Genomic DNA, 23,899 nt, shown 5'->3' with positions numbered 1-23,899 from the left:
AAGTACCAAAGTGGTGTCCTTGTAATCACCTATCATAAACAGATATTTTCCTAGCTCTGCCAAAGGAGACAAATAGTTGCAACACCATGCCAAGTCAGAAAAGCAAAATAACTTTGATTGATAAAAGGGACAACACAGCAGAGGTGCACATTACTAAAAACACAGTGCGCCTAGATGGGGAAGCAAATTAAAAATTAACAGGGAACTGCTAAAAGCTGACACTTTCCCTAACCAAAGCAAATTGCTACTGCCCAATTCATAATGGCTGATGCACAGTCCTTCTTTATTTCCCAGCTGCTCCATGAGACTGATTCAAGCTCACTGAAAACCAGCCCTTTTTGGATGCAGTCTCAAGTAAGACCAAATATCTCAGTCTAATTGATTAAACAGTTCTTCTTAATATCATTATCAATGGTCTGGATAGGGGGATCAAGTGCACCCTCAGTCTCCTTGCAGAGGACACTAAGTTGGGTGGGAATAGTGATCTGCTGGAGGGTAGGAAGGCTCTGCAGAGGGATCTGGACAGGCTGGATTGATGGGCCAAGAACAATTGTATGAGGTTCAACAAGCCAAGCCCTGGGTCCTGCTCTTGTGTCACAACAACCCCATGCTACAGGCTTTGGGAAAAATGGTTTGGAAAGCTGCCTGGCGTAAAAGGACCTGGGGGTGCTGGTTGACAGCCAGCTGAACATAAGCCAGCAATGTGTCCAGAGAAACTTTTCTATCAAATCATGGTCAGATAAGGCAGAAGTACTACTTCCCTACTGGTTACAGAATAGAAGATCCACATGCTACTTTTTCCTGGTAAAAGTACTAAGCAAAAAGTCAGTTTGAAAGTGTTTCCAAAGAGGTAAAATATTTGTGTTTTTAAGAAAGCTCAATGCAGAATTCAGACTATATCCTGACAGTTGGTATCTGACAGTTGTTTGATCAGAACGCCTTCTTTTTCTTTAAAGACTAATTTGCTTAGTTGGTATAGAGTATGTATTCTGTGTCCCCATTTCAGGTGTCACATCTCAACACAGTGTAAGTCACTCTGCACCTCTGGAGGCGTCTTGTGAGCCATACATGCCTTCAAGATTACCAGCCACCTCCCTGTCCCCTAGAGAAGGGGACAGCAAAAGGACTGCCTCCACAATGGGTGACTGCTGCCAGCTGTCACTCGACAGCAATGCCCATGCAGCAGTGCTGAGGGGCTCCATGCCCTGTGCCAGGGCTTTGTTCCATGCACAGCCCTTCCAGCTGAACTTCCCAGTTTCTGCCTGTTTGTCGCATTTAACATTACTTTCTGTGTTTAGTGTTTCAGGTTTGTGTGAAGTTTTTTTTAAAAAAAGAAAAGTTGGAGTGTGCCAGTTATTCCTCTGAGGCTTCAGAACACAAACTTTGCAGTTCTTTTGCTGTTTGGCACAGGCTGCCACAGATGGAAGACAGATATCTGTCCGCCAATGTTTAAAGAGGACCAGATTTTTTTGTTTAAAAATTTTTGCTGTTCAGCAGTTACAGCCATACAATCAGCCAGTTCAGCCCTTCCCTCCATAACAAATGCATTCACAAAATGAACAGGGGAGACCATTGCCTGCACAGGATTCACACACCCAGAGATGTCTGGGGTGCATTGGGACTGCCTTGATGGATAGTTTTGGAAGGAACGGGGCCAACTTTTTCTAACCTGGCTAGAAAAGCTCTGAAACTTACACACCCTTCTACCACAAGGGAGCTCATTTACTGACAAGGAAAACAAAGTTGTCCAGTAGCCTTTTCAGCAACATCAGCCAGGAATTTGCTAATTTTGAGTTGTTCCAACCCAAATATCTGAGGGAAGCTGTTGAATTGGTGCATGCTCTTGCTAAATCAGCTGTGTTCCCTTGCCTGCTGATGGCTGCCGACTTAGCCTAACCTCAAATACTACAGCTTCCTCCCCCCAAGTGTTACAGTAGCTCTCTGCTATCACACCTGATCTTTCACAAAAGTTCCTGCACCTTCCAGGCTTGTCACAACAGCCCTTCGAGCATAAGCTGAAGCCAACTTGACACAACAGATTTCCTTTTTTTCTTGGAGACATGCATATGCCACAGAGACTGCAGTTCACCACCTGTACACTTCAAGCACTCCTGAGCATGCCCAAGTGGAATAGCACTTTTGCAAACTGGGTAGAACTGCTGCTTCCTTTTCTTCACCCCCTTTTTTTTTTCCCTTTTAAAGTAAAAAGTTCGCTAAAGCAAGTTTGTTTGAGGTTAAGTTCCTAATTTATGCTCTGTGAGCTGTCTTGTGCTGTGTCCAAAACTGGCACAGAAACACTGTCGACTTTTCCTGGAACCCCTATGCACAGCCTAGAAAATGAAGCTTTCTCTTCTGCTCCAGCATCACTGGAGCCTGAATACTTCAAGGATTAAGGATTTCTTGCTTATGCAGAAGGGTGGTGCCTGCATGACTGTGTGCATGCAAGGCGAAGTTTTCAGGAGCAGCAGAAAGTAAGCTATGTCACCACAGTCCTGCAGTGCTCACTCTTGTCTTCCTTTCTGCATGACACCTTGGGGAACATTCAGGGAGAAAATGAATGCTGCAAAATGAAAGGCACTGGGCAGTGTCTGGAGGAAAGCAGGTAAACTTGCTACCCCAGGGACAAGGGCACGGCTGGCAGGAGGGGACAATCCAGAAGGCTGGTTCACTCCCAGCTGGGGATTAAGAAGTTGCAGGTGAACCAGGGCCAAGTGCCTTACTAATAGCAGCAGCTTCCTGCTCAAAATAAGAAGCAGGTTCACACATTTGTTCTCCATTTGGGTTCAGACGTAAGCTGCAACACAGATGTTCACAGGGCACAAAGGGGACACCCAGCAGAGCTGGCTGCAAAAGAAAATTTACAGAAATGACAGCAAGTTGCCTCTTACAGAAGGTTCTCTAGAGAGGCAGTAAAAGGGAAGCTCATTCCACTATGATTTTTTTTTCTCCTGAAACGCCTCCTTGTGTAAGGTCTCACTGCAGCTAATCTACAGAGACTGCAAATGAATTAAGAAGAGCAGAAAACATAGGAAAACAAAATGAGAAAGCAAAGTAGAAAACAAAGCAGAAGAAATGAGAGTGAAGAAATGTATCACAAAAGGGAGCAGTAAGGGCACACTATAGATATGAGAAATATTAGGAGAACTTAAACATCGGAAACATTGATCTTTTGCACACACTCTGAAAGGATGATTAGATATCTCATGGGATCCTCTGACAGGCCTGGACACACGTCTGAACATCCAGGAGCCCTAGCAATAGGACATTAGGTGATCCAGGCAGGTACCTGACCCCATACATAAATTTGAGACAATGGTTCTTCTCCAGCTTTTGCTAAATATCTTGGGACCTACAGGTGAAGCACACTATGAAGATATGTTGCATTCAAATTCTCACAGAACAAGCAACTTAGTGCAAAAATTCTTTTTTGTTAATTTCATGCATAAGTATTTAACCTCTCCCCATTTTTAAATCTCTTCAAAGTTTCTCACACAGATCAAAGTAAGTCCAGCTGTTACATCCAGTATTCAAGAAACCTTTCACTCCTTCAAACTGAACTGAATCTCAAAAAAATTGCCTAGGTCTATGAACTCTTTGGAAAGAATAAGAACTTCTAAATCATCTCTCATTTAACTTTCTCCATTGCTAGGAGTTCAGCAGCGCTTCAAGAATCATAAACTGTGACCTGACTTTTAAAAAAGAAATCACCTGAAAATTGCTTTGTTATATGCAAGAATGTATTTCTGAAATTGCCTGAATATTTTCTGTAAATGATTGAAGTAGGATGTGAGCATCACTGAAACACCTAAGAAGAAAATTTCCAGGAACTTCAATGTACCCAAGTTTTCAACCTTTAAGGTCATTTCCTTCCCATATTTATTTATATTCATACCTTTACTACCTTCAATAGTTGCAAAAAAGCCCCAAAGGAAACACTAATGTAAAGCCAGAAGAAGCACAGCCTCAAGTAGGGAGGGATCAAGAGAAGAGCCACTTCCCCTCACTGATTTTACCTTCAAAACTTCTTACTTGCTTGTTGAGACTCACCTTTTTGTTCACTCTGAAGTTAAGTTTGTGGGTTTGGCTAAACATTAATCTCTGAGCAACTGTGAACCTCATACCCTTCCAAATTTCTGTCCTACAATAACCATGTGTTATTGAAAATCCAGCCTGCAAAGATCCATCACACTGTCCTGTTCACAGCAACTGAGATTTATCAAGAGCTGTAAGAAGCTCAGCATTAAACTGTCAACAAAACTCACACAGTCCAAACCATCCAACACAAAGCATGAATGTATCCATTACACGTACCTATTTATTGCAGATACTTTCCGAGTTTCAAGAAGCATATAATCTTGAAGAACCGCTTCAAGTTCAGAATCCAAGATCTGATAAAAAAGATTATATATTTTAAAGTCATTAAAAGTATATGGCTTAAGCATAAAAAATGAAAAAAAAATATATTGTGCAAAATTACTACTTAGAAATGAGCCCATGAGCCAGTCTTTCTGAAGCTGTGCACCACCTGAGAAATGTGGGTGATAACAATGATGGTAATTTATAGCACATTACATTTAAGGTATATAATATTGTATAGATTCTTAAGCAACTTCTACACAAGTTCAAAATTAGTAGAAAACTCAAAAAAAAAATTCAAATAGTAATTTTGCTACAATCATTTGCAATGAAAAAACAAAAACAACATATTGAGTAGGAAAAACTGACAGTGGCATATCAGAAAAAATAAATTATTTAGGAAACCATAAGCATCCTTATGTATATTTAAGCATTATTCTGCCTTTAGCTTGCAGCAAAACAGTGAGATGAATATGGAAACCACATGAAAAATCAAGAGTATCCTTAAATGCATTATTTCTTTAATGTCCAAAAATGTTGAACATGGCAGTTCAGTTACAGGTGTGAAATTCTGGATGTACATCCTTGTAAGGATACATATAACACCTAATCACAATTAGTTCCAGAGTCTCTGTAAATTTTCCTGGTGATTCTCACACAGTGACCCTGAGCATACTGCATTTATTAAATCTGATGTGCTTAACAAGGCAAAAAGGAAGAAGATGCAGCAGTAGAAAGAAACAGGCTCAGCAGACTAAGGAAAGACACAATGGAGAAAAAAAAAAAAAAAGAAAAGGAAAAATGGGAAGAAAGTTCATGTGTCCAAATGCACCTGGTCTGATCTCTGTTCTGCATAATCACCATCATTAGTACATGCTTTATGGAGTATTTCAGTGGCGCTATTGGCAACCTGGCATTCTGCAACAAGAAACGCCATTTCACACAGTATTGCCACACAGGCACAGCTCTTAATGATAATTAAGAGACTATATTAGACAAAGTCTTGTCACTTTTCTTTCCACAGAGCTTTTCCTGAGCTTTCCACAGCAGCTGTCCTACTGGTACCTACCACATGATTCCCAGTGAAGGAAAAGAGAATCAGCTACAGAATTGTCTATGCCTGCTAGGCATTAATGGTCACCTGGCTGGGAGCACCTATGTGTCCCAGCTGAAGAGCAGACATTTGCTTCTCCAAAGGATCAGCCCAACCAAGGAGTCCTGGACTCCCTCTGCTCCCTTCTGTGAGCTGGTAATTTTCAAACTGAGAGATGAAATGTAAATATCAGCATGGATAATTATTTCACTGCTCATTTTTTGCAAGATAATCAGACAGAAAGATAAGACTCACTCTGAGGAACAGAAGTAGTAAAAATTTTTATCCAGCAACATCATGAAAGATTCTGCCATTTCTTCTTACAAAAGCAACAGTTTGTTGATTTGTAGCTGTTGCCTACTTTCATGTGCAAGAACAACAGAAATCTCTCACTGGTCTTCTCTACATATTTTCAGGCAATCGCTACAAACATGACAACTTCTAGGATTACTTATGCTATGCACTGTGTAGCCATTCCTGCTGTTGATGTCAGCTGCAGACAAGCCAGGCTCAGAAGCTCAGATTCAATCACACAGGCACAAGTAACATCACTACATCTCCACCCTTTGCACCTCCTACTCAATTCCCCAAAAGAGATTACCACAATCATGCATAATCACAAAGAGGATGTCATTAAAGTGAATCTCAGCAAAATACTACCTCTAAAATGAGTGGGAGCTACTTATTAGATAATACCAATAAAAATCTGCAAGATCAGAAGGTGGCCAAAGTTTACCCTTTATTTTCTACAGTAATGTCTTCCTTTTTTTCCTACAGTAATGTCTTTCCTTTTTTCTACTTCTTCTTCAGTTAGCCTTGTAACAGCTTTTTCCACATAGAATCACAGAAAACCTCCAGTTGGAAGGCACCTGTAGAAGGCATCCAAGAATCACTAAGTCCAGCTCTCTGTTCCTTGCATGACTAGCTATAACTAGGCAAATGACTACGAGCATTGTCCAGACACTCTTTGGATCCTGACAAGCTTGGTGCTGTGACTATTTCCTTGGGGAGCCTGCTCCAGTGACTGACCACCCACTCAGTGGAGCACCTTTTCATAACGCCCAATCTGAACTTCCCTGCAACTTCATTCCACGTCCTTGAGTCCTGTCACTGGTCCCCAGAGAAAGGAGATCAGCACCTGCACCTCTGCTGGCCTCTCCTCAGGCACCCCTTAAGCTATGTTTTCCCTCTTATTTATCCCCTTTATTTCTTACCCAATTTATGACTGCCCATTTTCCTTCACTTGCAAGGCCTCTGCAACTGACAAGCACGCATCTCACCACACCTTGACAGGAATTACCACCCATCAGATGTAGCACATTAACCACCTAAATGTAGGCTGTTCCCTGGCCGAAACATCTTCAGCCAAGTGACCATGAAAATAGGTAGAGATTCCAGGGATTGAACTGTCAGGTCCTGCAAAACTTGTGTCATAAAGGTATCCTTCAAACTGAATAGGTGTAAAACCTTACTAATTCGATAATGCAGGAAATTATATTTCTCACAGACACATGTCAGGGGACTGCTGACCTGAGAATTTCTTATGACATATTTACAGAGAAATGTTATGAATTATTGCATGGCTGAGATAGCTCTGTGACAGAATGTTTGCAACCAAAGATATTGTTAAGTACAAGCACACAAATTGCTGTGCATAATATTAGCAGGGTTTATTTTAGAATTGACCACCCACCTGACTGTTCCAAAAAACCTCCTGGAGTTGCTACAAGATGCCAGAAAAAGTTTTCACTTGTAGCAGACTTTCTGTCTTTAATAACACCAGCTGCCACTTTTACAAACACATTATGCCCTTCACATATTATCCCATACTCTTCAAACACCAAAAAACCCCAAACTCTCCCACAGTTATTAACATCTGCTTCGCTTACTGATTCTGACAAACTGAAGGACAAAGGCATGATTTAACAGATTGCGCCACATAAAGAAGCTATGCAGTCCACAGAAGGATTCCTCAAATGCCCCTGTCAGAGAGCTTTACAAAGCACAGCCTAATGAAGGTATGCAAATTGCTATAATATATAAAATGCCTGATACCACTTCAACAGGTAACATGCCTATGAAATCTATGGAGAATGGTAAGATAGATCAATCTAATTTGTCTTTGAAATAAAGTGATTTGGTTTCCTCCAGATAATTTCAATCTTTTTTTTTTTCTTTTATGCCCTGAAGCACACATTACATACAAAGAACTACTGCTTTAGGCACTGGAAGATGTGATTATTCAATAGAAAAAACATGCAGCAAGAGACAAACTGGAAGCACGCTGGTACTCTTCAATATTTTCCTTCAATGTTTTGACATGCTGGCACTTTTAAAAAATTGTTTTTTCCAAGCCTTGTTGCATTTAAACAGCTCCTATTTTTTTCTGCTGTTGCTTGATGTGAGGTTGAAGCCAGAGTGCAAGTCAGGCTGATATTTACAGCATGAGGAAATGCTCAGATATGAAAGTGCACCAGAAAACAACATGCATCCAGGATGATTGCTGCTGCTGCTATTTTCAACATTATTGATCTAGAAATTTGATCTTTTTTTTTTCCATCAAGATAAGGAAAGAATAGTTTATGAGCTAAAATTATTTTTGATGGCAAAAATCAAAATTTTCTAGAGCTTTATCCCTCCTGAGAAATGAAAGTTCCTTTCACCAGCTGATTTGAAAAAAAATGTATAAAAATACACTTGTGTTTTGTCACAGAAGGTAAAACCCACAATCACCCTTTAAGAACTTTGTGGAAAAACAAATAGAACTTCTCTATTTTTTTTTTTTAATTTTGGAAAAATAACACATGAAAAAGAACACGGCACAGCATGTGTGCATCAGAAACTAGAAGGTGCAAAGTTCCTGGATCTTGGCTTTACCACTTACATTTAAGGCCAGGCAGGTGTGAAAGAGAAAGAGGACTGTGAAGTACCACGATTAATTCTTTGTCTCTCATGCTAGGACCATCAAAGGAAAAGGAAGCTAGGTAACACTTTCTCGGGTGGTTCTTGGTTATGTTATGTTAGGAGATATCCCAGTGTAGTAGTCGACAAATAAACAGTTTCAACTCTTACTTTATGTCACAGTATGATAGAATCACTTAGGTTATAAAGACCTCTGACATAATTGAGTCCAGCCATTAACTCAGCACTGTGAAGGCCAGCACTAAATCATGTGTCTAAGCACCACATCTACGTGACTTTTAAATACTCCCAGGGCTGGTGACCCAACCACTTCCCTGGGCAGCTTGTTCCAATGCCTGACCATCCTTTTGCTGAAGAAATTTTTCCTCATATCCAATCTAAACTTTCCCTGGCATAACTTGAGGTCATTTCTTCTCGTTTTATTGCTTGTAACCTGGGAGAGGAGACTGACTCCCACCAGTTTTCAACTTCAAGTAGAGAGGGGTAAGGTCCTCCTAGGCCTCCTTTTCTTGAGGCTAAACAATTTCAGTTTCCTTGGCCGCTCCTCACAAAACTTGTGCACTAGGTCCTTCGTGCATTAGATGCTTCTTGTTAAAACAGAAGTAATTGCTGCTACTGTCAAAGCTAGACACAAATTTTGCTCAGTGCCTTAGGCAAAATGACCAAGATGAGCAGTACTTGGTGCGGGATTTTCAAATCTCTCTATCATGGGACCACAGTTTCTGCACTGAGAATTAACTGAAGTGTAAAATAAAAGTCCAAGTTGGAATACCATGTCAGAAATGTATTGTGATCTCCTCATTTTAAAGGCACTAACTTGTAAAATCCTTTCCATTCTGTTACACTAAATATTCAGTATGTGCCAGGCACCATGTAAAAAGCTTTTATTTCTGTGCAAATGAATATACATTAGAGTGAGTGTTTATAACATTTTTCTAGCTTTGGATTTATATAACTGACAATTAAGTGGTGATATCTTTAACACTATGTATTACTTTTACATGCCAGTATCACTTCTAGACGCCAGTTAGCAATATTTAACAAAGCAGACAGTTCTCATTTTTATGTCTTTTGTTTTTGTATTCAGATTTGGTCTACCAGGTTTGCATTCAGTCAAACACTAAAATCAGGGAAAAAATGAACATGACAAGCCTTCCTTTATTCTACCTCTTTTCTCAAAATACCTCTTTCAGCTTCCATCATTACCATGCCTATTTTAAATTTGTTCTTTTTAACCTAAATCTACAAGTGCAGAAAAATCTCTCCCCTTTTGACTGTGCATCAAGGCCAAACAAATTCACAGCTGATATAGGTAACAAAGGCAAATTAAGGAAGTTCTATGTCACACCTCCTCTCTTATATCCTGAACTTATACAAAATTATACTAATTATCACAAGTAAAATTAAACATTCTAACTTTTCCCTGAAATAGAGAGAAAATTATTATTATTGGGAGTCAATCTTCTTATAGCTCCTTTAAGATGTAACATCTAATAGATTTTAGGGTACAAAAAGAGCCTCTAATACAGATTCCAGATGCAGTTTAAGAAAACAGCTTCAATAAAGTATATTAATGTGTAGACCATCATTGACAAAATTACAGTCACGCTTTGTGCAATAGAGTGTGCTACATGATAATGCACAAAACATTTTTTTAACCAGTTACCTTGTGGTGGTTTGTCAGGTTTTTTTTTCTTCAAGAACAGCAGCATTTAAAATCAGGATGTACTGGTTTAACAAAATAGGTGAGAAGCTGAGCCAGTCCACCCCATCCCACATCCCTACCCACTGACAGATTCCTGCCATCCATTGCAGTGAGGATATTAACCCATCGTTGCTATGGACAAACTACCTATGCTGGACAGCAACATAATCATGGTTCTGGGACAATCCTGAACTGACACTGAAGTAGATGAGAAAGTGCAATCCTTGCTTTGATAAACTCCTTGGCAAGCTAGTACAAATCTATGTTTCCTGTTATAAAAAGAAAAAAATTAAGGAAAAAAAAAGTTTGTTAGATTTCAGACCTTTTTCTACTCAAAGAGAGTGAATTTCCAGTGGCTGAAGATGCCCTCTTTCCCTCACCTGTGGGAAAATGCAAGAAAGGACTCAGTGCTCTGAAGTTAGGTTTCAAAAGTAACATCCTAGGTGCAAAGACTCCCAACCTGAAATATTCCTGTGGAAGTACTGAGCAACATTACTCAATATTTCTGAAGGGAAGGGTCCCCACCTGCCCTGACAAAGACAGGGGAGGCACACAACACAGCCACTGCTTTTGGTGTGACACTGCAGAGCCTAAGCCACCTTCCTCCACCTCTACAGAGTGTCTGAGATACAAAGAAATGTGCTGCTGTCTCTGCAGTCTAGAGGTTGGAATAGAAATTTCATAAGGAAATACATACCTTTTGGGATGTTTTGTTTTAAAAGCAAGGCAGAAGCACTGCACTCTTCATACCAGTGAAAGACTGGCTAAACAGCTTTATTGTTTATTCTTTATTAAAGAATACTTTACTTATGAATGCAATAGATGCAATAAATCTCTAAGCCTTTACCATTCTAATTAAAGTGACAACTCTTGGAAACCCCTGTTCAAATCTTCATAAGGAATGTAAAAAAGGGTTCCAGTAAGTTCAATACAGGCAATATTTTTTACAAGACATATAAGGATAACATGGGTAAATTCAGTTTGACCATGACATTAATTTGTCCTGGAAAGTCCTTAAACACTAGTACCATAACATCTGGATATTATGATACCCCATTCCTGCATAAAAGGAGGAATCACTCAGAAATATCCACCAGTAACATCCCACCTTAGAAACCACGGGTAAGTAAAAAAATCTGTAAGAGAAACGAGAGGACCATCAAATCTTCCTTGAAACAGATACCTATTATAATGGGGGCCAGATGCAATTCCCAGCTGTTTGCTTACGTTACTTAAAAGAAAGAAAATTATAATGTTCCCTACTGTCACAGAACCAGCACAGAAGAGGGAAGAGATGATCTGTGAAGAGGAGCAAGATCAAACAACCTGAGAGGTATTTAGGAAGTCTTCCTAAGCAGTCAGTCATGCCTGCTGTTAGAAAAGGAGGCCAGGCACCAAGATGTCATTCTCTGAAAAGTCAGATCCAATGAGGAATAGCTCATCAAGATAAGAATAATTAGCAGACAGGCTAGTGGCAGAATTAGTTCACCATGGTGATGATAAAACAGTATTAGGAAAGCAGGGCAATTTTAAGAAAAGGCAGCTAAAAATACCTGCCTAGCACACACTTCTCCAACTTCTTCTCATCTCCAGTATGCTGATGCTTTAAAGTTAGCTGTCCCAACAGACAGCCCTGTACTGTCTGCCAGTGTCACAATGACTTACAGTATGCTGTGGTAGGTTTGCAGTCTCTGAGGATTGCGTGTCTCTGTGAATGATGAGGATGGCTGCATTTTGTTCCAGTTACTGTGAATTAGGAGCAGAACCCATTGACTAGCAAGCTTTCAGCACAGGCTTCAGCTGGTAAAAGGCTGGGTACAGTGCTTGGGCTGCAGTGTTGAAGGAATACACTTCTCAGAAAGATGAACTGGGTCTTAGCCAGGCTTCTGTTCCTGCTTTGCCCAGGAGGACTGATGACACAGTGTCTTTTCCACAGAGACACAGGCACTGCACACAGGCCCTTCCTAGCATCACGAACAAAAGACCAAGAGCAGAATCCCATATGTTTTTCAAGAAGAGACATCCCAAACTCCGAGGGTCTGGCAACAACAAGGAAATTCTTGTACTGACCTTGGACTGTAGCCTTCTGGCCTCTGTTAATAACCAGCAGAAGCCACTAACCACTGCATTAAACATGAAATAAATAATAGTGTAGACACATGAGCAGTGGCCAGTCTCCTGTTTAGTCCTTTTGGTAACACAATGACTTCATATTGCATGCCTGGCTGGTTTTTTTTTTTCAATCCCTGTAAATGCATCTACATATTCTCATAAGAACTTCCCTAAATTTACCATATTCTCTCTTCAAGTTTTGTTTTTCTTCTCAACTAGTGCCCTTGGAGTTTATTCCACAACTTCACCCTCTTGGGACATTTGAAAAATTTCTTTTAATGTTCACTCTAAATTCATTTAGGACTAATAAACATATTATCTTGAGCAGTTATTATTCCTCAATTTCAACAGCTCTCCTCCTTCTCTGGAGTTTGCTCACCAAGGAAATTTAGTGCAAAGGTTTCATTTCCTGGATATTATATGCAAGTTATTAGGAATGGAAGCTTAACATATTTTGTCAGAGAGTCTGACAGAATGTAACCAACCACTGGGAAAACTTTTTTTTTTTTTTTTTTTTTTAACTAATAAATAAAAGGCAGATGCTGATTTCTTTTCCTAGTTTCTCCAGTATAAACCAGGAATGGTTGGGCCTGTATGGAGAGCAATCCATAACCTGTGGCTAGAGGCAAGAACTGCATCTGAGCAGGTATCTGCCCAGGGCTGCAGTGAGGATTGTGAGCACTAATCTGTCAGCAGAGAACAAATACCTGATAGAGAAGGGAAGAGCAATTGGCATCTGTCATGTAAAAGCCATTTTTCAGAGGCCTTTGAAAATGAAAGGCATTGATCACAGATTTCCTTCAGTCCAAAGAAACTTGAAAACCCATATATCTGGCATCTAGACTCATACTCTCTGGCTAAATGCTGTGCCTGCTTCTGTTCAGATTGGACACAGAGAAGAAGTTCAGTGGGAGGATGACTGGTCTCTGGAGCAGGCTCCCCAGGGAAGTGGTTGCAACACTGAGCCTGTCAGAGTTCATGGCACATCTGGATGATGCTCTGAGTCATATAGTTTAGTTTTAGGTTGTCCTGCAAGGAGCAGGGAGTTGGCCTTGATGATCCTTAGGGGTGCCTTTCAACTGGAGATATTCTGTGATTCTATGCCTATGCAAAGGACAGTTTCATCCATCCCGTTATTCAATGCAATCATCATTCTTGTGTGTTGAATTCAATGCCATTCAACTGTGTTAGGAATGGTCTCAGGACACACAGTGCATCAAACCACTCTGCTGCTGTTTTGAAGCTGAGATAGGACTGCCACGGCCAACACTGACTCTTCTCACTTCTTGAACCACAGTGTCCAAGCATCCACACACCCTGTATTTAACTACCCAAGGAAGTCAAGTCTAGGACAGAATCTTTAGACAGAGAGAAATACATACCTATAACACTCAATTCCTCTTATCCTATATGTGGATACCTAAATCAGCTTATATTAATTGCATGCATCTATAGGGTCCAAGTAAAGTAGCTTTGATGTAGGCAGTTATGCTGTAGATAAGAAAGTTGAGACAAATCTTATGACTGAAGTCTGCCTCAGGAGAGCTGGCATTCAGACAGATCTGAAGGCACAAACACTGGTTCAAAGGATGGGTTTTCAATGACATCATGATCTAATCTGTAAGTCTTTATTCAGTCCTTCCTTTTCTATTTGAATACTAAATAGAAGAATTTGAGATTTGGCTCAATGATAGCAATAAAAGTCATCAGGAAGCCTGATTTATAGGAAAATATTAAAATAACTAAATATGTATAGCTTGACTAAAGCCACTATTTAAAGGGAAATATGATAATTATCTACAAGCTCTGAAAGGATACACACACTAAGGATTTTTTAATAGGGTTTTTCAGGAAAATATAGCTAAGAATAATGTTATTATACCAAGCAAAGTAAAGTTTAGGCTGACAAGGAAAAAATCGTATAATAAAATGTATTCTTTGTATAATAATCTTCCAGAGGAAATTGGCTGAAGTCCAATCACATCAGAAAGCCTGTCCATGACTGGACAAAGATCTGGAGAGGACAATCCTGGTGCAAGATGGACTAGATGACTCAACAGCGCTTTTTCATTTTTAAATTCCTATCATTCTGCTGTATTAAATAATCCAATAAATCAAATGGAAGAGGGAAATAGGCTTAGCAACAATTGCACAGCTGTTTCTTCTTCGAGGTCTGTAGGCTGCAATCAGTGCAAGACACACTGCACAGAGGGAGGAAACATCTGTATGTGGTCAGAGCACTGTGTTAATTCAGGGCTTCAAAGCTGCATGCCTGATGTCCCCTTTTCCCCCTCTTAATACAATAACATTGCCAGAAGAATTGACCCTGTGTTGTAAATGTATCAATCATGATTTTTGCTGCACCACCTATTCATAATTGGTTTAAGCTTTCTTGATCTCAGATGTCAACTGGTGTTAAACAAAACACAAAAAATACATAGCCTGTGGGCACATATTTCCACTGAAATAATCTTGCCACATGTTGATCTACAAGGAGTGGGGCAACAATGTTTTCTTAAAGTCGTGATACTCATTTTTAAAGCCAGGCAATATTTTACTCATTATTTTTGAAGAGGCTTTGACATTTTATAACTAAAATATCTTGCTGAGAGTCTGTGCTAATACACAGTCTGTTTTCTGTTACAGTTAAGCCACAAGTAACAGAAGTCTTCTTAAGGAATGACTATTCAATTTAACTGTAGATTTGATTTCTCTCTCTAGAAAATATTAGTGTATATATACATAAAAGTATATTTTCTGAAGAAAGTGCCTTCAAGTGTAACATTAGCTTTCCACAACCAATTTCAACTCCAGTTTTCCCACTGCTGTCACACTCTGTGATGCTGACCAAACCCCCGTACCACTTCATGGGAGAGGTCTGAGACTTCAGAGAATCTAGTTAGGATGTATAGCAGGAAACAACTTTCCTGAAAAAAAAATTATATGAACATCATCTGAAAAATATATCTACATACCATATGGTCTTTTGTTATGTTTTATTTTATTTTTTGTCATGAGGGGTTTTTTGCCTCAAGTGCACAATTAAGTATACAACAGCAGAGCAGGGATTTCTGTTTTTCAAAAGAAGGAATATTAATGGAAATCTATGTCTGCATAATAAAACAGTGATCAACAGCTCACAGTTTACACACTCATTCTGAATTATTCACATTATTTCTCCCTGATTTTTTTTTCCTTTTCCAGTGAACTTCCCAAATGAGAACCCAAATTGATATTTTCCTACTTTCTTTGCCTTGTCAAAGGAATTAGGAAAAAGTGAATATTAGAATTTTATCACACACGATCCTTCTAAATGCTTCTACATGTGAGATTTTTTTCTTCTCTCATTTTAAGATAATACTCAAAATAAAGCATAAACCACCCTTTAACCGATGCAGCTGCTAATTCCTACTCCTGGAGACTGAGCTACAGCAATAAGGTGGCAGCTGTGACCCTGCAGTCCACCTGCACCTTGCCTCAGTGGAGGGAACCCACTGCTTTTAATGGGTCTGAACTGACGCTGAGAGAAAAACCGGCTGCTGCAGTACAGTTCAAAGGGGTTGGGCACAAAGGGCTGCTGCACAGGGTTCTAAGAGCAGCCTGGGATGTGCAGACAATGGAAGGCACTGAGGCCCAAGGACAGGTCTGGGGACTGCACGGGTGTGGAGTGACTGGGGCAGCAGGCAGGGATAGGAAAAGGAGCAGACAGGGAATGGCCTATATGAAGCAGCATTTTATAATCTCTAAATGACCATGAGGCAGAAGACACTTCCTACCAGAATGCCCTGAGAATGTGATGAACTCATTTTGTCCTGCAGCTTCTGGGCAAGATGGGAAGAGCTCCGTGTGTAAATCCAGCAACAAAATCTCTGCTGCTGCCCTTGGGCTTGTTTTCTCCATGATGTCTATGCAAAGCAAAACCAAAAAACAAATAGCAAGACCTGAATACGATGAGACAGAGGAATGGAAAAGCTGATTAAAGCATTTTCCAAATGCCACACAGAGGAACAGATGAAGGAAGAAGTGGAATGACTCTAGTTTACTGTTGTGCAATTACTGTAACACTCAGCATTAGGTACCAGAAGTTTTTGAGGTCATTGATTCAGTGTGCTTACTTTTAGAAAACCAAAACTGATATGAAGTCCTGCCATGAGCTCAGATTATTATGTAAAAGGTAATGGAAAACTCAAAAACTGAATAGGAAAAAAAAACCCAAAACCAAACAACAAATTCCCCCTCCCAAAAAAAAAAAAAACCCACAAACAAAAAAAAAAAAAAAGCCATAAAAAACCACTTTACCAACCAACTAAACAAATACCTGCCACACCAAACCACTTTTATTTAACTGAAAAGAGTAACTTGAAGACTAGAAAAAGCATTTGGAGGCTTGGGATTTTGTATGTTAATAGTCCTACTTCAGCAGGATATCTAGAGGACCAGGTGGTGAAATAGGAAGGAAGAAGTTGGACAGAAATAAAAAGCCTGGAACAGTTGTCCTTGTTTCAGGGTAAGCAAAAGGAAATCATCTCGGCTGGAGAATGCAGGGAAGGCTCCAAATCAAAGGTGCACTTTTCAACTTCAAATTGCTTCCCACTCCCTCACACCCACAGTGAGAGAAGTTGTGGAAAATTAAACTGCATGAAGATTGAAGGGGAAAAGCTTTCCTTCTTCTTAAAATCTTCCAATTTGGGAGTCTTGAGTTCTGAGTTTTAGGATTAAATCGCAATCAATAGCACCTCCCTTGTTTTGTTTTGAAATGCACACTTTAACCTACCATCCTGAGGACTTTTTCAAGGTTTTGTCTGGATGGTTTTGAGTTTGGGAGACAACAGAGATAAAAGGGAGCACAAGGGGATAATCATCTTCACAAAGTATTCACAAATATCTCTGCAGTGTGCCTGAGGAATTGTTAGGGACTACTTTGGCTCTGTGTGAGTAGTGGGTGACATATTCATATCCTTGTAAAGCCAAAATACTCCTGGGCTCCCCCCCTCTACTTTGTAATATTGAGCAAATGTAACAATTATATGGCATTTTCAAATTAGAAACATTTACAAAAGACTACCAAAACTGGCTTGGCCTTCTGTATTAGAAGAAGACTATGATTACAAATGAGATTCTTAGATAACTACATACAGATATCCAGTAAGTTTATATGAATTGATTGTTGCCACAATGTTGAAGTGTCTGTGAGTGCAATTGCATTACCAAATTAAGGCTCAAATTGTAAAATTTATTCATGAAGGGCAGGCATATCATATTTTAAAATTGTTCCAGTCAGTTAGATAACACTCCCTGTCTGCACAGGAAGCCAATTAACAGTTTTAAGACAAAAAACTTTCCAGTTTTTCTTTCGATCACAAAGCGGGTTGGATTTTTTCAGCTTAAGCCTTCCTAAGACAAAGAGAACTAAATACTGAAAACACTGTACAAATTTTGTAATTCAGAAAACGGGAGTTTAGGATCACATATCTCACAACTTCATCAATAGTGAAGGCCTAGGTTCTTTAACCATCACCCCCCATGCAATCTTAAAATATCGTCTTATGGTTCTCCTGCATCAGTTCCCTCTATGGGTTCAGGTAAAGGGAGAACAGTTGTCCATAAAATGTGAATTTTAAGATAAATGTAATTAATCAATATTAATAATAAATACAAAAGAGTAACTGGTCCCAACTCTCACTTAGGGAAGAAAAGCACACTGTCACACCAGCTTTTGACAGATTTACAACCCAAGCAAAGGACCACAAGGTCTGCTGGCTACACAGTGTTTTCGCATGACTGAAAGAGATTTTCTTGCCACTAACAACACCAGTTTAAATTTTAATGGAGCTGTTCTGAAGAAAAATAATTAACGTATGGTTGACTTCCCATATATTAGAGAAAACAATAATAGCAACTAAATCAGTATCTTCTGTATAATTTCAGCTGTCTTGGTCATGATGAGTTGCTTGTCTGACTCATCTCACAGACATGCATGACATAATGAGAACAAACACAGATCGTTTGCCATGTCAAAGATTAGATGTTACCTAAGACAAAGGAAATAGGACCATATTATGAAGGACTACCTAGGAAGCAGCAGCCAGCCAGCCATTACTTCTTTGAGTCACAGAAGATCCCTGACAGGTGGTTAATTGATAATAGTGTATCACAAGGCAATCTCTACACTTTCAGCTTGATTGCTAGGCTTCAAGTGAGGGCACACAATCTTGGCTTTTCACAGTGCCTCAGTTTAAGGTGTCACTCTGAACACTTGGCTTACAAGCCCTTCATCCCTGCAGAGTTAATTTCTTATAGGAAACTTTTATCTGCTACAAAGGGGGCTCAAAGCAATCTCAAGCCGTGGCAGTGCCATAGAGGACTTCTTGAGATGTGATGTCCTACCAATTATGGCCACCAGCACAACACTAGTAGTTGTCAAAGAGAAATCAAGACATTGATTTCCATCCACCAAACAAGCTCTTGTCAGGACCTGCTGGCTGATGTTTAGGGATCTTAGCTGAAATAAACAAAACAGGGAAATTATTAGTGGCATTGAGTCTGGCAGGCAGGTTCTTATCCTGGCAGACACTCAGCAGACTGTGGGTTCGACTTAGTCACAAAAGGAGGATGTGAAGAAGCCCAGTCAGATAACAAAAATAGTCTGCAAAACACATGCTTCTACTTGGGATTGTATTTATTAACACAGCAATTCCAGCAGTCTTATTCTTAGAACAAGAACTAAAATAAACAGAACTGTCAGACTATCACCCGTTAATCACGAGGGTTCCTCTGTTTTAAGAAAAACAGAGGCATCTAAACAACCATCCACCCCTTGTCTAGGCCCCCCCCCATTTCAGTGGGACAAAGCAAGGAGTATATGGGAGCTGGAGTCATGACTGAAATGGCTGGTGAAGGACCTAGAAGAGGCTGGACTAAATCCAAGCTGTGGCTGTATTACATTTCCACTCCATGTGGGGAGAGATCAGTAGTGCCAAAATGCAATGCCAAGCATATCTGGGCTAAATCGCTCTCTGAAGCTGTCCTCTTAGCTGGGGAGAACAGGCCCCCTAACTAACATCTGTAGGATCACATCTGGATTCATCCCACCACCATCTTGGTACAGCAGACCTTTTATAAAAATTTAGCATGCCAAAGGATTAATACACCCATCATTTAACTCAGATGTCCATAAAATGATTGCTGGGGTTCAGAAAATATGAGTGGCGTAGTAGAAAAACTTCTGCTTCCATCAATCAGCTTTTCATTAACATCATTCATCCCAGCCTCTATATTCTGAATAAAATCTGCTTTCTCTCTTTACCATGCAAATTCCTCTTACATAATAAATACTGCAACACAATAAATCCTTCAATGTCCCTTTTCCTTCTAGGGAAACTGTTTCTGCACTGCTTTATGCTGAAAAGGTTTTCCAGACCTCAGCACAGCATTAACTGTGATATTTCCTTCCTGTGCAAGCACATCCAAAGACTGTCTTTTTCATTTTCTCCTTGGTAAGGAAAGGTATTACCATCAAAGATCTTTGGCTTTAGCTATCGGCCTGTGAACGATTGCATGCATGAAGGCTCCTCCTAGGATTGTCCTAGTTATGAGAAGAGACCTTCCTCCAAAATAAATGAAGTAAGAATGGTAGTCTCTTTTGGGGTTTTTTTTTTTTTTGTTTCATTGCTCACCTCTTTCAATCCCTGAAAGATTTTCAGACATCATCTAAAGAGGGGGAAAAAAAAATCAACAAAAGCTCACCCTGTCAGGGGCTTTCAGCCGTAGAAACAGCTAATAAAAAGAAAATAGCCTTGAACTCTTCTTCTAGAAATGTTGCCACAGCCAGAAAACGTGATCCTCTCCTCATGGAAAATGGGTGAATTTCAGAAATAAAATCCAAGCTTGGACCCATCTCTAATTTTCATTCATTCATTCTCTTTCTCTATTTATCCATACAGTGAAGGAAACACTAAAAATCCCTACATATGAAGGCAACCATCTGTAAGCAAAAGGACATTATCTGAATGTAAGAAAGAAAAGGCAACAGAAGGATCTGCTCCTGTAGTAATTGCTGTCTGCTGGTACAGTGTCATTTTGAGTTGTCAAAACTTGAGACCTAAAATAAACCCCACCAAGTTTTCTTCAATGCTTCTCTTCTGAATTGCCTTCATAAATTCAAATTCCTCAACAGCCTTGTTACTGACTTTCAGGGAAAATGCCAGAGAGACAGATTTAATATGCAGCTCCAAGACACTTCCTTATCCTGCATTATTACCTCCTCTACTGCAAGAACACTGCTTCTCCTGGGAAGAATTTGATTTTCTTACTTCTCAACACCTTCCTCTGCACATCAGCATGTTTCCTCTCACTCTCCTTCAGTCACATAGTAAAAAAACCCTAGAAAAGGTGAAGTGATGTATGTGCTAATGAAAGGCTGATTAGGAATTGAATGCTAATAGAATAGATGCTGCATCCCATATTGCTGTGGGATTTGCTACCATCTATCAAGCCAGAACATGTGTGCACAGGTAGCAAATATACCATGGAGAGGCACTTGTGCACCTCGCTATTAGCCTGAAACAGATTTTCCACCATCTGAGCAGTGACCCGTTAATAGCTTACATAATGGAAACCAGCACCAAAATGAGTCAGTGTGCTTGGCAAATTCAGATCATTAACCATGAGAAAGCGCTTCAAGTAGATCAAGGGAGAAACACATACCCCAGAGAACATTAAATAGAGAAGTCTTATTAGTGATGAGTAAACAGGTGCAATATCCCTCTAGATTTGGCAGGATGGACCCTCTCATTTCCCACAGAGAATTCATGTTTGAAAGACTAGGTCCCACTTTTCACAACAGAGAACAAGCTGGACTCTTGACATCCCTTCCCAGGGACCCACTCGCCAAAAGGGAGCTCTGTAATAAGAAATAAGCAGGAAGATGAAGTACATGGCTCCTATACCTGCAGACTCACCACTGTGCCAACACAGCAGGAACATGCAGAGATTAAGAACAATCCATGCATGGATCTGTACCGTACACAGTTGATAAGGGAAGACTGGGGCCCTCTGGGAGGCACTCCAGTGGTCTGCAAGCCAACTGGGCTTCACTAGGTGGTGGCTATGGTGCTTTTCAGTAGGAAGTCAGATGAAAAGTAAAACAGATAAGTGAGTTTTTTACCCCCCACAAAAAAAAAAAAAAAAAAAGACAAAAAAACCAACCAACCAAAAACCAAACCAAAACAAACAAACAAAAAAAAAAAACAAGCCAAACCCCAAAACCTGAAGCTACAGACAGATCATTCCAGTTAAGAATGTCACCAAAAAAATTGAGAAACAAACTTGAGATAATTTATGCCAGGCCTGCAACTGTTCCGCTTGAGCAGTGGTGACAATTCATGGCCAATGCAGTAATTGCATTGCAATGGTGGTCGTGTACCAGCTTGAAATATCTGCAGAGGCACTTACACCACAGTTTTGGAAGACCTGGTCTAAAATGTTCTGACTATTTGAACCAGCTACTTCAAAAATATTTTTTTTTTTAAAGGTGAAGAAATGCAATACAAAAATACAGGTTTTCACTGACCCAAACTAGGCACATGAAGACCACACTTGGTTCTATGTCAAACAGCTTAAATAATAGAGTTTCCAGAGACACAGTTTCCAGGATACACCAAAGCTGCTTGAAGAACTTACATTGCATATTTTCAGCAATCCTCCACTTCTGTTCAGGGTTCTCAGTCCTAGGTTTTATCCTAGAGATATGACATATATGTAGCACTTCTCCATATTTCATTTTTATGAAACTGAAGTGACTCCTTTGATATAAAATATGTAATTTCTTCTAGTAAAAGGCCAATACAAGGGCCATTTGACAGGCCAGGATGTTGCACTACTATTTGAGATGCCTATCTCAGCAAGCGAGTCTGGCACTACACACAATGCTCACTTGGCTTCATTTTCTTATCTATTTTATGTGCATGAACAGCTGGAGATGGACATATAGAGGCTTTAACCTTCTGCAGCACATCTACAAAAGTACACAACCAAAATCTATGCAGCTGTGAATGCCAGAAAGCCATCTGTACACAAATTAATTGCTTTTGGTTCAAATAGTTTCCATTTTTATCCTGCCATCTACATTTGCACCTATTCAATGGTTCAGTTTGGATGCAGCAGGGACATGAACCATGCTCCAAACCAGCTTTTCAATCTCCCAGGCCTGCTTCATTGCAAGTCTTCCTCCAAAATCTTTCCCTCCTTTGAGCATTTTCTTCCCTCTATCTGTATCAGAAATCAAGCAAACAAGCCTAAGGAATGCTACTTACACTAACACTTCTGTAGAGCGCATTACTAGCCTGAGTGGATGACAGAAGCAAAGCAGAGGCTTATTTTCTGGTTTCCCAACCCCATTTACTTTCCAGTGACTTTCCAAAATCGAGCTGTTCAGATGCAACAAGTTCAGCTCTGAGCAGAAGGAACAGCAATGTCATCCTAGGAAGCACCTGATTGCTTTGAAAAACAACCAGCTGTTCCTTTTGTTCATTAAATATGTACTTATGCATACGTATGCACGTATAGTAGACTAACAATGCAAATCTTAAACCAAAAAAACCTCTGACATCTACTTAAAACCTTGCTACTAATTACAGATGTGATTCAGACCAGTGATATACTTCTAATTAGCAAAAATAAGCAGTCCTGTTTTCCTTGAAGGAAATGAGTATAGCCTAACCAGAGAAAATTCAACTAAAGCTAATACTAAACACTTTTGCTTTGTACCCTCTAAACAGTTTTTGCTAGCTCTGACAGATCTTTATTAATGACCCTATAAAAGCATCAATATTATCTAAACAAATCCACTATTTTCTTCAAATATCTTCATCTGTACATCTCATCTCAATGTCATTTCTGTCAGAGATTGAGTGCAAAGATGGAAGTTGTTTTACAGGCAGGCTTAAGCTTGCAATATTTACTGGAAACAAAACAAGTACATGGCAATGCTATGAAAGAAACACGCACATGAACTTTTCTATATTTACAGAAAGTGCTCTCAAAAAATAGAGCCATGTCTTCCAAATCTGTCCCTTTATAAATATATGTCTTTTAAACATTGCTTGCTGGCTGTAGGAACAATAACAACAGCCTTGCCTTAAGTCAGTGTGGCCTTCTAGGTGGTATTACTAAACTAAAACACTATTTATTTGTAACCTTTCCCATTTACTTTAGTTATTAGTCAAAAGTACAGTGTCACCCTGCAGACACGCATAATCACCTTTATTTTCCAATCTAATTGAGAAATGGAGCTGTTAATGTCAAGAAACATTAAGGAAAAGCTGCTCCACTGAACCTGCTCTGTCTAGCTACATGGTGTTAGATTGTTGTGATAAAAATCTGCTCCGCACGCACTCAAAGGAGCACAGGGGATCATCAGTTTGCAAGGAGAACCCAAATCTTTTCCTGCCCCGTTTCCCCCATTCCATCACTGGAGTCCTCCCACCAGCAGCACACAGTGAGCCTCACTGTGAGGCACTGCGGCAGCTCAGGGAGCCCCAGTAACCCCTGGGAGACATGAGCCCTGACCCAGCCCCACAAAGACAGCTTTCACCTTGGGGACCAGAGGAGTCACCCATTGCAAGAATTACATGGGAGAGGCTATTTGGATCACCCCACAGCCTGTCCTCATGGACAAGGCCACCAGAGGAGGTGGCTATCACAGGGACTAG

General features: G+C 39.9%; 1 protein-coding gene across 7 annotated transcripts in view; it reads right to left on the bottom strand.

The window, feature by feature from the left end:
• Nucleotides 1-23,899, bottom strand: part of ENOX1 (ecto-NOX disulfide-thiol exchanger 1) — a 362,929-nt gene that overhangs the window by 281,843 nt on the left and 57,187 nt on the right. For all 7 annotated transcript variants that reach the window (XM_068182225.1, XM_068182224.1, XM_068182223.1 and 4 more), the window contains exon 2: nucleotides 4,312-4,388. The gene's annotated coding sequence lies outside the window, so the exon portion shown is untranslated. The remainder of the gene's footprint in view (nucleotides 1-4,311; nucleotides 4,389-23,899) is intronic.

Source organism: Anomalospiza imberbis, chromosome 2 (assembly GCF_031753505.1).
Source record: "Anomalospiza imberbis isolate Cuckoo-Finch-1a 21T00152 chromosome 2, ASM3175350v1, whole genome shotgun sequence".
Lineage (NCBI taxonomy): Eukaryota > Metazoa > Chordata > Aves > Passeriformes > Viduidae > Anomalospiza > Anomalospiza imberbis.
This window is presented reverse-complemented; position numbering and strand designations above follow the sequence as displayed.